The sequence below is a fragment of the Canis lupus genome, chromosome 1 (assembly GCF_011100685.1).
Source record: "Canis lupus familiaris isolate Mischka breed German Shepherd chromosome 1, alternate assembly UU_Cfam_GSD_1.0, whole genome shotgun sequence".
In the NCBI taxonomy this organism is placed as follows: Eukaryota; Metazoa; Chordata; class Mammalia; order Carnivora; family Canidae; genus Canis; species Canis lupus.
Genome location: NC_049222.1, coordinates 59,842,141 through 59,858,715, shown reverse-complemented (window position 1 = coordinate 59,858,715; position 16,575 = coordinate 59,842,141). Strand labels below are relative to the sequence as shown.

Sequence of the window (16,575 nt, the reverse complement as noted above, 5' to 3'; positions counted from 1 at the left end):
CAAATTAGGAAAAAGAGGATTTAGAGTAGGCTGGATTCTGGAAAGAATTCAAGAATAATACATAAGTTTGGCAATCTTGAACATGCAGTTCCTTTTCTATTAATCCAAATAAGCTAGCTTTTAATTTCAAAGCTGTAATTAAGTACCTCAGGGCAGTAGAGGGTAAAGAACAAAGGACAAGAGAGCCTTGTTTCTTCTTAATTGCCCCTTCATCTCCTCCAAACCCTACACATTTACTGAGTATACAGGGGCACTAGGAAAGAGGGAGGGTAGGGTGAGGGGGATGAAGTGCCAAACCTCCTTGGAAGAAGGAGGGAGCTGCCAACCTACCCACCCCCCACCATCATAACCTGACAGCTTCAAACAGATTTGAGTCCAAGGATTTTGGATGTGGATAAAGTTTGTAGAGCTGATTCATGCTTGAGAGGCTTGTTCAATTATTTTATCCACTCAACCGGCTATGAATTAAGTGATGACCCAGCTGAAGGACCCAGCACCAACATCTTCTGTAATATGGCATCTACACCCATCTTTTCTGTGCTCTGGGTCCCCTGCTAACACAAAGGAATATTATTTAGAGTTATATTATTAGTCCCTAACTTATGCTTTATACTTAATATTTTTTGGCTTACACCATTCTCAGTCATCATTTTCTATGACATACAGAGATGAGTTTATGCTGTATAAATTGTGTCTAATGCAAATAGCGTCCTATTTTATGTTTTTTTACCCACAAAAATATCCATACTTATAACCATTATAAAATACTATGTAGTAAATTTGGGGTAGGGTTCCATAAGCAAGAATTATCTCCCAAACTCCTTTTACTACATTATGTTTTCATAATTTATATATTTCAGAAGTGTTATGCAAAATAACTACAAGACATAAAGATACCAGTTTTAGATTGGAATCCATTTTCTCTATGTTCCAGAAATATTCATGATTATAAGAGGAGTTAGATATTTTGATGACCCGTTTTTGTTTATACAGAAATAATCTAGAACTATTCCTATACAAACCAGTTTACTCATGAGATTATTTTGAAAATTAAAGATGTAAAGAATTTAAAGAATTTATGTAAAGAATTTAGCATATAATAGGCAGTAATAAATATTAGGTATCGTTGATTAATAAGTGATGGCAATCCATATAGATAAACCTATCCTATGCAGATATTATAAAATGATTCTCAAGACACTCCTTCCAATTTCCACAAACCTAAATTACAAGGAATTGTCAGTCAAAACAATATACAATATACAATGGAGGACAATAGAATAAAGCAACTTTTTAGGTATAACAATAATTCTATTATTTCCTCAGTTTATTCTACAGTGTGAGATTAATAGAAACATCTTTCATTGATCTAACAAGAATGTACTGAGCATCTAAAATAGACCAGGTACTGAAACAGTATCAAACAACACAGGCAAGTTCCCTGTTCCCGCTGAGGTTCTAAATTATCATGAAATAAAAGTATTAAGTGCATGTCTTACAAATGTGATGAATATCAATAAGAAATATAAGCAAATAACTGGCTCTTAAACTAAATTTGATCTGGATCAAGAAAGGACTCACTGAGGAAATGACATGACTTGGTATTTTACCTAGATGTATAAAAGTGCATTTCTTTAGAGATTTTGAAATACGAGGAACTGAAATTTCAAACTTACATATGTGGTTATAAAAGTCATCTTAGGGACGCCTGGATGGCTCAGCAGTTGAGCGTCTGCCTTCAGCTCAGGGCGTGGTCCTGGAGTCCTGGGGTTGAGTCCCGTATTGGGCTTCCTGCGAGGAGTCTGCTTCTCCTTCTGCCTATGTCTCTGCCTCTCTCTCTGTATCTCTCATGAATAAATAAATAAAACCTTTAAAAAAAAAAAGTCATCTTAAGCAGTAGTTAGAAACTGCAGTTGCCACCTGATTATGGTACATAATTAAAATTACCTTGGGAAACTCCTTAAATTACCCCCTAAAATTCAGTATATTTTGTAATATTCATATGTTAGTGACAATATTGAATTTAACTGAGCTTTGTGCTTCTGAAAAACAGCAAAGGTTAAGAAATCACCTGTTCCTTTGTATTCTAGGAAATGGAAGGGTAAAGAAGGACCCTTCCCCACATGACTTAAATAAAAATTATAGGTGGCCCCCAGTTACCTGGAGTGAAACCAGACAATGTCCCCCCAAATTCCCATTCTTTGTTTCATAAATGATCAGCAGAACTGCTCATCCCCACTGATCAATGTGAACAGATGCTTCTTTTTTATTTTTAATATTTTATTTATTTATTTGAGGGAAAGAGTGCATGAGTGGAGGGGAGAGGCAGAGAGACAGGGAAAAATAGGTTCCCCTGCTGATCAGAGATCCTGATATAGGAGCTCTATCCAAGGACCCTGGGATCATGACTTGAGCTGAAAGCAGTCGCTTAATGGACTGAGCCACTCAGGGGCCCCTGAACAAATGCTTCTTAAACTTTGGTTAAACCCTTCTTCTTTCCCAAGTTTCCTGAACTTGGGCTCACTCTCATCCTGAGCCAACAGACAACATTCCTCAAACAGGCTGGTCTCAGGGTAAAGCATTCTCTGAACTACCATCGGATCATGCCTCTCATCCACTTCTCTCCCCCTAATTCTTTCCAGCCCATTCCTCTTTAAAAAATAAAAACCAACCATTTTTTTTCTCACTCTTGAGATGCTTGCCTTCCCCAACTCAACAATAATCCTTTCAAATTAAGTCCTTATTAATCCAAATTTGTTTTTTTTTATTTGACATTAAACACTGGAGCCCAATACAGAACCTCTCAATAAGTACAATACAATCAAGTTTTACTCCAGCATTTGAAGAGTTTAACATTTTCTCAGTTGTTCAACAGATAAAATATTTTGTTAGCAATGGGGCACAAAAACATACGTGCCTTCAGACACTGTAATCACAAAGCAAGATACTGGCATAATAAAAGCTCTGAAAGTAACTGAGATTGAAGTTACAGCATAAGCCTGTCTTCCCTCCCTGACTCCTGCCAAAATATGTGCTCACTGAGTGGGATGGCTGATGGAAATCCCACCCAGATCTTTTTTCCTCCTTTTCTTTCCTTTCTCTCTCTCTCTCTCTCCCTCTCCCTCTCTCTTGTCCTACATACATACATATAGTCAAATTCAGGTAAGTGAAATATTAGTGGATATGTCTTTTCCATACTTTAAAACACTAAAAAATAGAAAGGGAGACAAAAGAAACAAAATGAAATGAAATCTCATCTATTAGGAACTCCTAAGAGGCTGCGTCACTCTGAAGTATTGAAGATTTGCTCTCTTAAATCTCTTTATAGAAATTTTTCTGAATCGCATTGCATATCTTATTGCTTTCTTCAACAAAGTAGTCTAAATATAACTTAACCTTTTCTTAAATGATGTACAATCATCATTGTTTGAAAATGAAATTCCACTCTAGTGTAAAGTAATGATGCCTGCATGGCCTACTGTGGTGCATAGGACTATGTACTGCTGAACTTCGGTGTTCTTTCTCCTCCTCCCCTCTCCCCTACACCCTCCTTCTCCTCCCACTCTTTCTCTCTTCCTTTCTTTCTCTTCCCTCTCCTCCCCCTCTCTTCTTTCTCCTTCTTCTTTAATGGCTACTGTCTCCTTTGAGTTGCAAGAGGCCCAAGATTTTTTTAACCTCTGTCATTTCATTTGCCTATGATAGGAAACTCTTCCTCTTTCAAATGCTGCTTTTTATATGCTTTAGATTCTGGAAGAGGTGGAGGAAAGAAAGAAATTTCCGTACTTCTAGGACCTGTTCCAGAGTGTTCCAACTCTCAGGGTAAGCTCCAGGAACTTCTCTCTGTGAGAGACTATTTATCTATGAGTAAATTGTGTAAATTTTGGCATTTTGATTTTGTTGTTCCCACCTTGGCTGTGCAGAGCTCTCTTTATTTCCTGACTTCCAGCCATGTTCCAAATGTCAAAAAAAAAAGTAAAATATACAGAAAAGAACATCTTAGAAGAGCATCGTGATGACACGGTGAAAGCTGTTTTTTAGAGAATTTGAAGGAGCAGGCTGACAGATCATATGAAATGATTTGACTGGAAAGAGCAATTCCCTATTAAATTTCCAAATCCATATTTTTTAATAAATAGAAAGATCTGGAAATGTCATTTAATGGAAAACAAACACCAGACTTGGAGCAAAGTACTTTGTTCAAACTAAGGACCTGTCATGTATTAGCTGTGTAACTTTAAATAAGTGATTTTTCTATACTAATTTCTAGTTTCTCAACTATAAAGTGGGAATAGGAATACTTGCTTTACACATGACAATGCTGCTGTCAAGATCAAAAGTAGGAACATATTTTCAAAGTGGCTTCTAAACTGTAACAGTATTAAAAGTAAATGGTCTATCTAGCTAACACCATCTGTCATGGACAAAATATCTATTTACAAGTTTTCTGTGACTCAAACCTAGCATATCCTCCATATCCATGTCCCTAAATTCCCTGATGATATAAGCACCTAGAGCAGCGGTTCTCAAATATTAATTGACACAAATCATGTTAACATGCATTATGAAATGCAGATTCAGATTTGGAGGCCTGGTGACCAAATGGAGATTTTCTTAACAAGCTTCCAAATGATGCAAACATAATCCACCTGGAGGCAGTTTGCAACTGGTCTGGTATTATGTTAGAACTGCAAAATCCTCAACCTTGCCCAGACCTATAGAAATAGAATTGACATTTAGCAAGATAACCTGGGATTTGCATGCAGCTTAAAGTTTAAGAAGCATTTTCATAGTTTATAATAGTGACGCTCAAAGTTAGACATGCAAATTCTCAAACCCTCCTCCACCTAGACTGCAGAGGTCTCAGAGGGAAATGAGGAACAGATTACTAGAAACTGGAAGAAAGGTGATCCTTCTTATAGAGTGGCAAAGAATTTGGCTGAATTATGTTCTAGTGTCTTGTGAATGATAGAACTTTTGAGCAGTAAAATTGGACATTAGTGGAGGAGATTTCTAAGCAGAGTCTTGAAGGTACAGCTTGGCTCCTCCTTACTGCTTTAATAAAATTTGAGCAGAGAAAGATGAATTGAAGAAGGAAGTGTTAAATATATAGGAACAAGAACTTGTAGATTTGAAATACTCTAAACCTACTCACATTGCAAAAGAATGAAAAAGCTTGTTCTGAAGAGAATGCTAAGGGTATGGCTGAGCAGCCACTTGATAAAGAGATCATAGATGTGGCTCATGGATTTAATCAGTCATCTCAGCAGAAGCCAGGAATAGAGATGGGATTATGCCAGCAGAGATACTGCCAGTTTGGACCAAAAGAACAAAGTAGAATAGAATGAAGGAAGTCTATCATACTTCTGGAATTCTATAAGGATGCAACCCTTGAGCTATTTGGCTATAAACATGCTTTATCCTTCAAGAAAAGAGAAAAATGGCGCTAATGGAGATTCAGAGATCGTCAGGGTCACTAACTCAATTTCAATAAGTCAGATGGCCTCTGCCCGATATAAAGATGTGACCCCTGATTAAGGTCCAGGAGGCAGGGCATCAAACTAGAGAGGATTATTCTCAAGATTTAAGATCTAATAGAATTTGCCCTGTGAGGTTTTGGACTTGCTTGGGATTCCTTCCTTCTTTTTCTACTTTTTGGAATGAGAATGTCTATCCTATGCTTCTCCTGTCACCATACTTTGGAAGGACATAACTTGTCTGGTTTCACAGGTTCACAGTGAGAGAGAAGAATTTTGCCACAGGATGAATCATACCTCACGTCTCACCCATATCTGATTTAGATGATATTTAGGTGAGACTTTAGAATTTGGAGTTGATGCTGGAATGAGTTAAGACTTTGAGGGCTGTTGGGATGGAATAAATATGTTTTGCATGTAATAAAGATATGAATTTGGGGGGTACCAGGGGAAGAATGCTGTGGACTAAATTGTGTCCCCCAAATTCATTTGTTGAAGTTAGTCAATGTGACTATATTTGGAGATAGGGTCTTTCAGAGGTGCTTAAGATTAAATGAAGTCTTAAGAAAGGGGCCTTAATCTAATAGGATTTGGAGTCAGAGGAAGAGATTTCCCCCCCACCTACAGGTATGTGCAACAAGGAAAACCATGTAAGAACATGATGAAAATTCAGCTATCTGAAAGCTAGGAAGAGGGCCCTCTCCAGGAAATGAATCAGCCAACACCTTGATCTTGGACTTCCCAGTCTCCAGAATTGTGAGAGGTAAATGTCTGTGTTTAAGCCATGCAGTCTGTGAAATTTTGTCATAGCAGCCTGAGCAGACTAAGTCAGCAATCAGGAGGGAGATATGATGAGGTGTGAAGGATGAATAGGAGTTAACTATGTGAAGGGAATAGAGGAAGAAGACAGTTCCAGAGGGAGGGAACAGCATATGCAGAGGCCTGGAGGTAGGAAGCAGCAAGGCACATTCTCAGGGGACTAAAAGAAAGAGGATTTAGCTGGGTAGTGGGGCAGTGTGCAACATGATCAAATTTTAATATTTAAATATTTAATTTATTTGGGGGGGGTATGTGCAAGCAGGTGGAGGGGCAGAGAGAGAGGGGGAGAAACAGAATGTGAAACAGACTCTGCTCTGAGCATAGAGCCAACACGGGCCTTGATTCCACAGACCTCAAGATCATGACCCCAGTCAGTTGGGTGTCTAAATGTTTAATTAAAAATTATAAAAATTAAAACACCCAGGTACAGGATCAGATTTTACATTTAGAGAAGAATGGGGAAAAGTGCAGGTAGACAAAATAGATTGTTGTGGTCTCAGTGAGATATAATGGTGACTTAGGCTAAGGTGTTGATGGTGATAGTGATAAAGCTGGAGAGAAGTGGATAGACTCAAGGGATATTTCAGAAGGAAAATCAATAACATTTAGTGGTAGATTAGATGTGGGGGAGAGAGAGAGGGATTATCAAGGATGTACCCTGGATTTTTGACTTGTTCAACTGGATAAATGATGCTGCCATTCACTGAGCATTTAAGTGCTGTGTCTGTTAAGATACAAGTAACATATGCAAGTTATATAAGTGAACTCTGACTAAGTGCAAGAAAATGGAGAAGAGATGCTGTGATGAACTCAACCAAATCAAAGGCTGCTGGAGCACAAGACCCAGAAGCCAGACAGGAATCAAACCACGTCCAGAAGTCCAAGAATCAGTGATAAGAAGAAGTGGCTTTTGACAAGAATCATCTGGCCAGAATACCCCGGACACTGCAAGAATCATGCCACCATAACCAAATATGAACCCTCATCCCATCTTTATTTATATGCTCCATTTTCAAATTTACACTCCAAGGTAGTAGTCTATCTGGAGAACTCCAGATAATGTCTCTTCCCACCTCTAGTTCCATTGTGATATATATTCTTTACCCCGAAAGCTAAATTTTAGGACTAACCATCAGTGATAAGCCATATATATTAGACTGTAGTATAGAGTAGTATAGAGAGAAGAACTCTTCACCAAACCAGTAGATTTGGGCTGGAGAAATAAAATATGATCTTAAGGGACTGTTCTTCTATTTAAACACTGAGGATTCTGTGATCAATTATTCAACTGGCAAAGATTCCCATAGTCACCCCCATTTTATACCCTGCTGCCATTATAGTAGCAGGCATCATTCCTCCAGTGGTGAGTGACCTATCTGGCTTTTACCATCTTCGGGACTTACTGTTCCTACTGAAATCAGAAAACCCATTTCTATTTTAGCTACTCCCATAGCCTCTAAAGGATAACCTCTACACCCCTTTTGCGATATGCCAATGGATGTCTCAAAACCCTAGTAAATGGAATGTCTTCTAGGATTGATTGAAGAATGTATTTAATGGATAGTTGAACAGGACACCTATGATAAATCGAATCCAGCATTCCAATCTCCCAATTATTTGAATTATTTTCTCTACATTATTCTAAGACATTTCTGACATCTCAAGTTCATTTTTAAGTCTAGTTTAGTGTTACCCAGACCAGCTTCTTTCCATCATACAGTATCAGGAATTAGGAATCTCCTAAAAGTGAACTTGTATCAATAATTACATTCAGCCTAATTTAAAAATGTCCATTTTTGGTCATATACATTTAAATTATCTTATTATATATATTCTCCAAATTATTGCTGATGTGAATTGGTAATGTCCTCTAATATTTTGATGTCTAAGCCTTCTCTTTCTGGATTTCACTTTTATAATTGGTATCCTGGGGCTTTCTGTGTTCTAACTCTGAATACAAGTCTGCAAATAATTCTAATTCCCTCTAGCAGCATAACTGCCTCATTTAAGGGAATAACAGTAACACGTTGATTCCATAAACTCTTTGTATCTTTCTAACAAAGCTGTCCCTTCCCCTTTTGTTATTAGCTGAAGGAGACCAGTAATGCTTTCTATTATTTGCAATCAGAAGCATCTTATAAAACCAAAGAATTTAGAACCAGGAAATAGAGTATTATAGAAAAGCATGAAAGCCTCTTTTTTTTTTTTTTAGATTTTATTTATTTATTTATTATTTATTTGAGAGAGAGAGGGGCAGAATTAATGACAGAGATAGCAAGAGAGAGCATCAGTGGGAGGGAGAGGGAGAAGCAAGCTCCTCACTGAGCAGAGAACCCAATGTGGGGCTCAATTTCAGCACTCAGGGATTATGACCTGAGCCAAAGGTAGATGTTTAACCAACTCAGCCACCCAGGCACCACTGTATGAAAGCACCCTTGATGTTATCGGAAGATAATCTGAAAGCTCATGGTATACAATGACCAAAAGGTAATTAAATTATCATCTTTAGTCACTTGCCCTCTGGTACCCAATAGGGATAAAATCTGGGGGGACATTGTTGCCACTACCAGTGAAGGATTTGACCAAGTCAGTGACTATGGGTAGAAGTTAGGTTTTTTTAAATAGCATCAGAAATCTTTAAAAAAGAAATAAATTCAAATACCTAAGTATTTGGCTCATGGTATGAACTAAAACCTGGGAACATCTGGTGACTGTTCTAGAAGTGACTATTCTAGTTTTGACTGAAATAACCTTTCATCTCTGGCAAAACCTAGGCCAAAATCAGACTTTCATCACTCCCAGCTTAATGTCAGAGCTTAATGTCCATCTATCTAGTTCTGACATGCAAATAAGATAGTGAACAAGTGGTATCAAAAGAATTTGGATGAGAGCATAAGGAAAGACCCCTCCCAAGTAAGTACCCTTGTCTTCAAAAGCAATCCCTACTTTTCTGACTAATCAAGCTTCAGAAACCAACAAGAACCAGATCATTCTGGAACTCCTAGTACCATAGAGGATCAAAAACATCTTTTAAGAGGAATAATTTGGCCAGAATCAGTTACTTGAGAGACAAAGAGGCAATAGGAAAGGCTATGTGCTATGAACTGGCTGTCTCGACATGGAAGAGGATGAGGATCAAACTCTTTTAGGTTCAATTATGGAAGGTGGAAAATTTCATCTTCTCAGGACCTGGAAAGGCAATGTTGGAAGGAGAAGAGTCTAAGAAAAGAGGCAGATGTCAATTAGAGATATGTTGAGATTGAAATGTTTGAGACATATGAAAAAAAGAAGCAGGTAACTAGATCTACAGATCTAAAACTGTGAGAGGCCCAGACCAGACGTATTAATTTAAAAATATCTTATATATTGAGTTGCCCGAGTGGCTCAGCTCAGTGTCTGCCTTTGGCTCAGGTCATGGTCTCAGTGTCCCGGGATTGAGCCCTGTGTCAGGCTCCCTGCTCAGCCTGCTTCTCCCTCTTCCTCTGCCCTAACCCCCCACCCCTGCTCATGGTCTCTCTCTCTTTCTCTCTCTCTCAAGTAAATAAGTAAAATCTTTAAAACTATGTATCTTGCATATGTATGTTAAATGAAGCAATGGTTCTGAACGACAGTAAGTAGAAAGAGAGTGAAGATAAAGAAGATGTGGAATTCCAGCACTGAGCCTTAAGGAGATGCCTACATTTAAAGGCCAAGAAAAGGATGAATAAGCAAGAAACAAAAGAATTGATCAGAGGTGTTGAAAACCAAGAGATTGTTGTGTCACAGAAATCAAGGGAAGGATGTTTCAAAAAGCATTGTTGAATGCTTCTGAGATGTGAAGTCAAATGAAAATTTTAAATGATCTCAGGACTTTAGGATGTGGAGGACATCGGTGACCTTCATTAGAGCTTGTTTTCATGGAGTGACGAGCCTAGAAGCCAGACTGGAGTAGGTTGAGCAATGAGTGGGAGGTGAGGAACTGTAGACAGCTGGTGTCATTAACAACTACTTGAAGAAATGTGGCTGCAAAGAGAGAGGACAGAGTAATACCTGAAGGGAGGGGAGGGTTTTTGTGGATTTTTTTTTTTTTTTTTTGGTCTTTATAGTTGAAGAAACTTTATTGCATTTAAAATAAAAAAGGAAGCATGTAGAAAGCAAGATTGAATATACACAAGATAAAATGAATAATATGTAGTATAATATTATAGAGAAAAGAAAGAGGCTTTGAAGTCCAAAGCACAGGGGGTGGGTTAGTCTCAGCCAGGAGGAGATAGTCCCTCTGTTGGAAGAAGATGGGAGACCCTGTGCAGAAATGTATATTTTGTGTTTGAAATAGAAAAGATGAGAGAGTGCTGAAAAGTTGGCTGCTATTTTCTCTGTAAAGGAAGAATAGCATCTGCTGAGCATGAAGGTGCTAGAGTTGAGTTTTTCAGCCTCAACATTATTGACGTTTTGGACCAGATAATTCTGTGTTATGCGGGTCTTTCCCGTGTATTATTAGATGGTGAGCAGCACTACCCCACCCCTGTCCTTCCAGCTATGACAATCAAAACTGTCTTCAGATATTGACAAATATCCCCTAGGGGCTGGGGTTGGGGGGCAGAATCACCCCCAGTTGGGAATTACTGGGCTAGAGAGAGTAGAAGAAAATGGAAAAGGTCTGAAAGTGTTGTGTCAGGTGGGATAGTAAATTGACCAAGTAGATTCAGGAGGCTCGAAGGGCAGTCTCCAGGCCCAGTTGAAGTTGTATATGGATCCCGGTGCAATCAGTCCGCCATATTGTACTTTTTCTACTAAGGACTGGCAGCTGGGGCAAAGGCACTGAAAAGGTAGAGATTTGTGTTTCCAAGGGATTGAGGTTTTTGCCAGAGAAATGTGACAAAAAGACAGAAGGACAAAAGGTTTATAGGATATTGGCAAAATATTTATTGAAATTATGAATTACAGAATCGAAGCAGGTTGAGGGGCAAAGGGCAAATGAAGAAATTATCTTTTTAAAGAAGAATGTTGCAGGGGGGCCCAGGTCGCTCAGTTAGTTAAGCATCTGCCTTTGGCTGAGGTCATGATCTCAGGGTCCTGGGATCGAGCCCCACACCTGTGGGCTCCCTGCTCAGTGGGAGTCTGCTTCTCTCTCTCCCTCTGCCCTTCCTTCCACTCATTCTCTTTCTCTCTCAAATAAATAAAATCTTTTTAAAAAGAAGATGTTGTAATAAGTTTAAAAGCTAGAAATGAAGTTTTGGCCTAAACACCTCTGACATCCACAGATAGACAGACATGTGTGCCTGCACACACACACACACACACACACACACACACACACACATACATATTTATTTCAAAAAACAGTTTTACATCATCACTTTTTCCTGTGTTAAATTAAGGACATGAGAATAAATAAAAATAATGAGTTCCATTTACTTTGTATCCCAATTTCAACACATTGTTTCTGTGTTCAGTTTCTCCTGAACTTGATCTGAAAGCTGCTGCAATTTTACATTTGCATTTCAAATTTCCAAGTCCCTTATTTTGCTACAGGTAATGCATAAACAGCAAGGCACTCATGAAATGACAAAGGACTCTGTTTTTACTTAAGATTGGTCACTAAAATGTCTTGAAAGGCTGTTGTAGAACACTGCCCAGAATTAAATCTTTGTTTTTTAGAAAGACCAGTAACACTGAAGAAGGAAATTAACCACAACAAAGTCTATTTTGAGGAGTAGAAAGAACCAATAAGCCAATTTCTTTTAACTGTAGATACCATGTGAGTGGTAAGGCAAAACAAAACAACAATAGCCAAAAAAAAAAAAAAAAAAAGCCAACAATCCTATTTTAAATTGAACTAAAAACTCCCAAAGAGGAAAGCAATTCATAACCAAAACTAAAAAGTAGGTACATCTTTTAATCAATCAAACCGGGTTTGGGTAACCTGAACCTGCAGAAAAAGAGCTGAAGCAGTATGGAGAACAGCTAATGCTAAGAAAAGTTCTCTTTGACCAGTTCAGATAATTCTTTCTACATGCCAAATTTCTGTAGCTTGAAAAAGAAATTGTTTAACTGTTTTCCATTTATGTGTTAAAAATTCTTTTGCCTTTAGATGTATGTTTTCTAACGACAAGGAAGATGTAAGATATATTAAATATGATTGTGAGGAGGGAAGAATTGGTTTCCTTTTTCCTTAATTTCTCCCCAAATTTTTGCAAAAAACATGTCTCTGCACTAAAATAGAAGTTACCACATTTTAATGATTTGGCATCAAGAGGAAGTAGAGAAATAGGTGGTCAGCATAAACAGAAAACTGTAGTGACTAGAAAGAGAATCAGTGATAAAACCTCTTCCATTTCCCATTGTTTTCATGTTAGCAAATGCATTACACATCTGCTTTCAAGGTCAAGTGGGAAAGAGGGGTATTACTCACTACAAATAGTTTTTAAGGGCAAGACGGAGGAGAAGGGAAGAAAACCAGAAGAAAAAAAAAGTTTATTGGAACATACTGAAAGGGCACACTCTGCTGCTTTATGAGACATGAGCACACTGTTATTGTAAAAATTTTTGGTTTTTCTTCTTTTGTTGGTCCATATCTCCTAAGTTTTCTATAGTAAATATGTTTTATATTTGTGATAAGAATATAAAATTGTAAAAATATTAAAGGCAGAATCAATTTAAGAGGGAAAAATTTAAGTTTAATGGGAGTATGAATACTATAAGAAAGCAGAAAATTTTTAAATTTCTCAGGATGTCCTGATTTTTACTATTTCTTGAAGGCATTCAGCATACTGGTTTTTATTTTGGTAGGATTAACTGAACACAGAAGAGCCATATATTGATTCTGCTATGAATTTGATACTAGGTCCTATTAAATATCCATAATTTCTTTACAAAATTGAATAGTCAGTTCTTCAAGATATTTTTCAGCCAAAGATATTGCTGATGACAGATAGGTAGATAGAATAAATACAAATTCTATCTCTCTCATCTTCCCAGTGATTCTTGCATTAGAATTCTCATCATAGGATCTCCAAGTACTTAATAATAATTAACTAATATTAGTAAATAATACTATTATATTAATACTCAATATTATTTTAATACACACATAGTATTTTATTGAATTTAATATAAGTTAATATTGAATTAATCATAACAAATATTTAAATATATGATATAATGATTAATACTATTGATTATTAATAGTTGTTATAATATGTTATAGTTGTGGAACATTTTCTGATATGCATATGATATATAATTTGATCTTCACAACAACCCTTTCAATTAGGAGTCCCCATGATTTTACAGAAGAAATTGAGGCTAAATGTTTGAATAATCCACAGAAATGAGAGCTAGTTTTAAAAATAGGTCTTCTGATTCTTAATCTAACTCCTGTGCCCCTGAATCATTTTGCTTAGTTTAAGCTGCCTACTCTGAGCAGCTTAAATTCTCAATTCTCCTGTAAACATTTTGGTCACTACAGTGCTGTGAGGTACAGTTAACTTAATAGTAATTTTCCACACATCAAAAAATATGAAAGCTATTACTTGTCTATGTTTTACTTAATAGGAAAGAGTGTGGAGTATAGAAGTGATTCATAAGTTAAAAACATTCCCTTGGTTTGACTACTCAATAAAAGTATGTATTTCTCAAGCTGAGGAACTGTAGCATTTTCCTTGTGGTCTTGAAAATGTTTCCTGACTTTATACACTCTACTTGCTACTTTTTAAGCTTAAATATTTAATAGTACTATTTAATATGATATCAACTTTATTTGTTATTTTTATTTATTTTTGCTTAAGCTATTCCATGGCTCTTGAAAAAAGATTTCTTATAAACTTGCTCTGAAAGGAAAACATTATTTTTTTAGTAGTTTTATTTAAATATAATTCACATACTATAAAATCCATACCATAAAAATCACTCATTGAGAGTGTACAATTCAGTATTTTTTAACATATTCACAGAGCCATGCAACTGTCATGACAATTAATCTTAGAACATTTTTTTCATCTCCCAAAAGAAATCTCTCACCCTTTAGTGGTGACCTTCCATTCCCATAGGACCCCAGCTCAAGACAATCACTAATTTACTTTCTGTTCCTATGGATTAGCTATTCTGGACACTTCTTTAAATGGAACCATAGCATATGTGGTCTTTTGTGATTGCAATCTTTAACTTAGCATAAAGTTTTCAAGGTTCTTCCATGTTGCGGTTTGTGTCAGTAGTTCATGCCTTTTTATTGCTAAATCATATTTCATTGTATGGATGTACCATATTTTATCAGTTGATAGACATTTATGTCGTTTGCACCATTGGCTGTTATAAATAATGCTGCTTTGTGTGATGAATAGTGCTATTATGAATAGTCATGGACAGATTTTTATGTACACAGATATTTTCATTTCTCTTGGGTATATACTTAGCACTGAATTGCTGGTTCATTTGGTAACTCTATATTTACCCTTTTAAAAAACTGCCAGACTATTTTCCAAAGCAGCCACACCATTTTACATTCCCACCAGCTGTGTATGTGAACTTAAAACACTTTTGCAAGGAGAGGGAAATGATGATGCTACACACACTTAATAAAAGGTACTTAAGGGAACATTATATATAGCCTATTAGTTAATTGAAAAGTTTCACAAATTTACATTTATTTCCTAACTTTCTTCTTATAGTCATTTATTCTACCTTATGAACTCCCATGGAATAAAAGAAATTAGCTCTAGGATTACTTAAGTAAACTAAATTCCTTATAATGGCTACTTACTTTTAAGAATATTGAAATTAATTTCTTGATAGGGATATATGTGAATTTCAATTTTAAGAATATAAAATGGTCTCTCTTTGCCACATCTACTGCAAGAATAAAGTCCATTCTCAGCAATTAGACTGTTGACATTCCAGAAGATATTGACATCACTCTGAAGGGACGCACTGTTATCCTGAAGGGCCCCAGAGGAACTCTGCAAGAGGACTTCAATCACATCAATGTAGACTCAGTCTCCTTGGAAAGATAAAGAAGAGACTAAGTTGACCAATGGTGGGAAATGCAAAAGAACTGGATGCTGTTCCCACTATTGTAGTCATATGCAAATTATGGTCAACGTGTTACACTAGCCTTCCATTATAAGATAAGGTCTTTGTGCACTCACTTCCCCATCAACACTGTTATTCAGGAGAGTGGTTCTCTTGTTGAAATCCAAAATTTCTTGCATGAAAAATACATCCACAGGGTTTGGATGAGGCCAGGTGTTGCTTGTTCAATATCTTAAGCCCAGAAAGATGAGTTAATGCTTGAAGGAAATGACACTGAACTTGTATCAAATTCAGTTGCCTTGATTCAGCAAGCCAACAGTTAAAAACAAGGACATAAGAAAATTTGGGGATGGTGTCTAGGTTTCTGAAAAAAGAACAATTCAGCAGGCTGATGAATAAGATCTAAGTTGTCCAGCCAGAGAAACAGCAAGATGCCAGATGATTTTTCAGACTTATTTGTGATATTTTAAAGATGCAATAACAGCTGGATTGATTTGGGGCTTTTTCTTAAACCAATATTCTTTCCAATTTGGAAAGTCAGCCATTCAGAAGTCATTTGTAGTGTGCCAAGAACAGTAACAGAAATAATAGAACAGGAGTTTTTTTTTTTTTTTTTTTTCCAGTAAAACTTCATGAGAGAAGTGCTTTTAATTTGTTTGGGTTTTTTTTTTTTTTTTTTTTTTTGATGGAATATTAAGGGTATTTCAGCAAGAGAAATATGGTACCAGCAACAGGCAATACCATGTGGCCGTTCATCATTGGATGTAGAACTTTTGGGGGTGATTTTGAAGGTATCTAACTTTGCAGAGGCGTGGATTTGAATATTTGTGAGGTCAGTGTGCCTGGGTCACTTGTCTATATACCAGTAGCTTTCTGTGAAAAACAGGTGAGGAGTGGAACAAAGTGATAAGCCTTAGTAAGGTTAATTTATGTTCATGATAAACGTGGTTGTTGTGTCCAAGATCCTCTCAATCTTAGTCTCTACCCTCCCTCAGCCATTTATTCCCATATGCTAGCCCTTGATATTTTTAGAAACTGACAACCTTTCCATAATCTCCTAATTCCATGTGTCATTTTTTATTTTTTTTATTTTTTATTTTATTTATTTTTATTTATTTATGATAGTCACAGAGAGAGAAAGAGAGGCAGAGACACAGGCAGAGAGAAGCAGGCTCCACGCACCGGGAGCCCGACTTGGGAATCGATCCTGGGTCTCCAGGATCGCGCCGTAGGCCAAAGGCAGGCGCCAAACCGCTGCGCCACCCAGGGATCC

General features: G+C 36.9%; 1 pseudogene; it reads left to right on the top strand.

Annotated features, from left to right (window-relative positions):
* The first annotated feature begins 5,198 nt into the window (after positions 1-5,198).
* On the top strand, positions 5,199-15,701 carry LOC100687379 (annotated as a pseudogene).
* Positions 15,702-16,575: the final 874 nt, after the last annotated feature.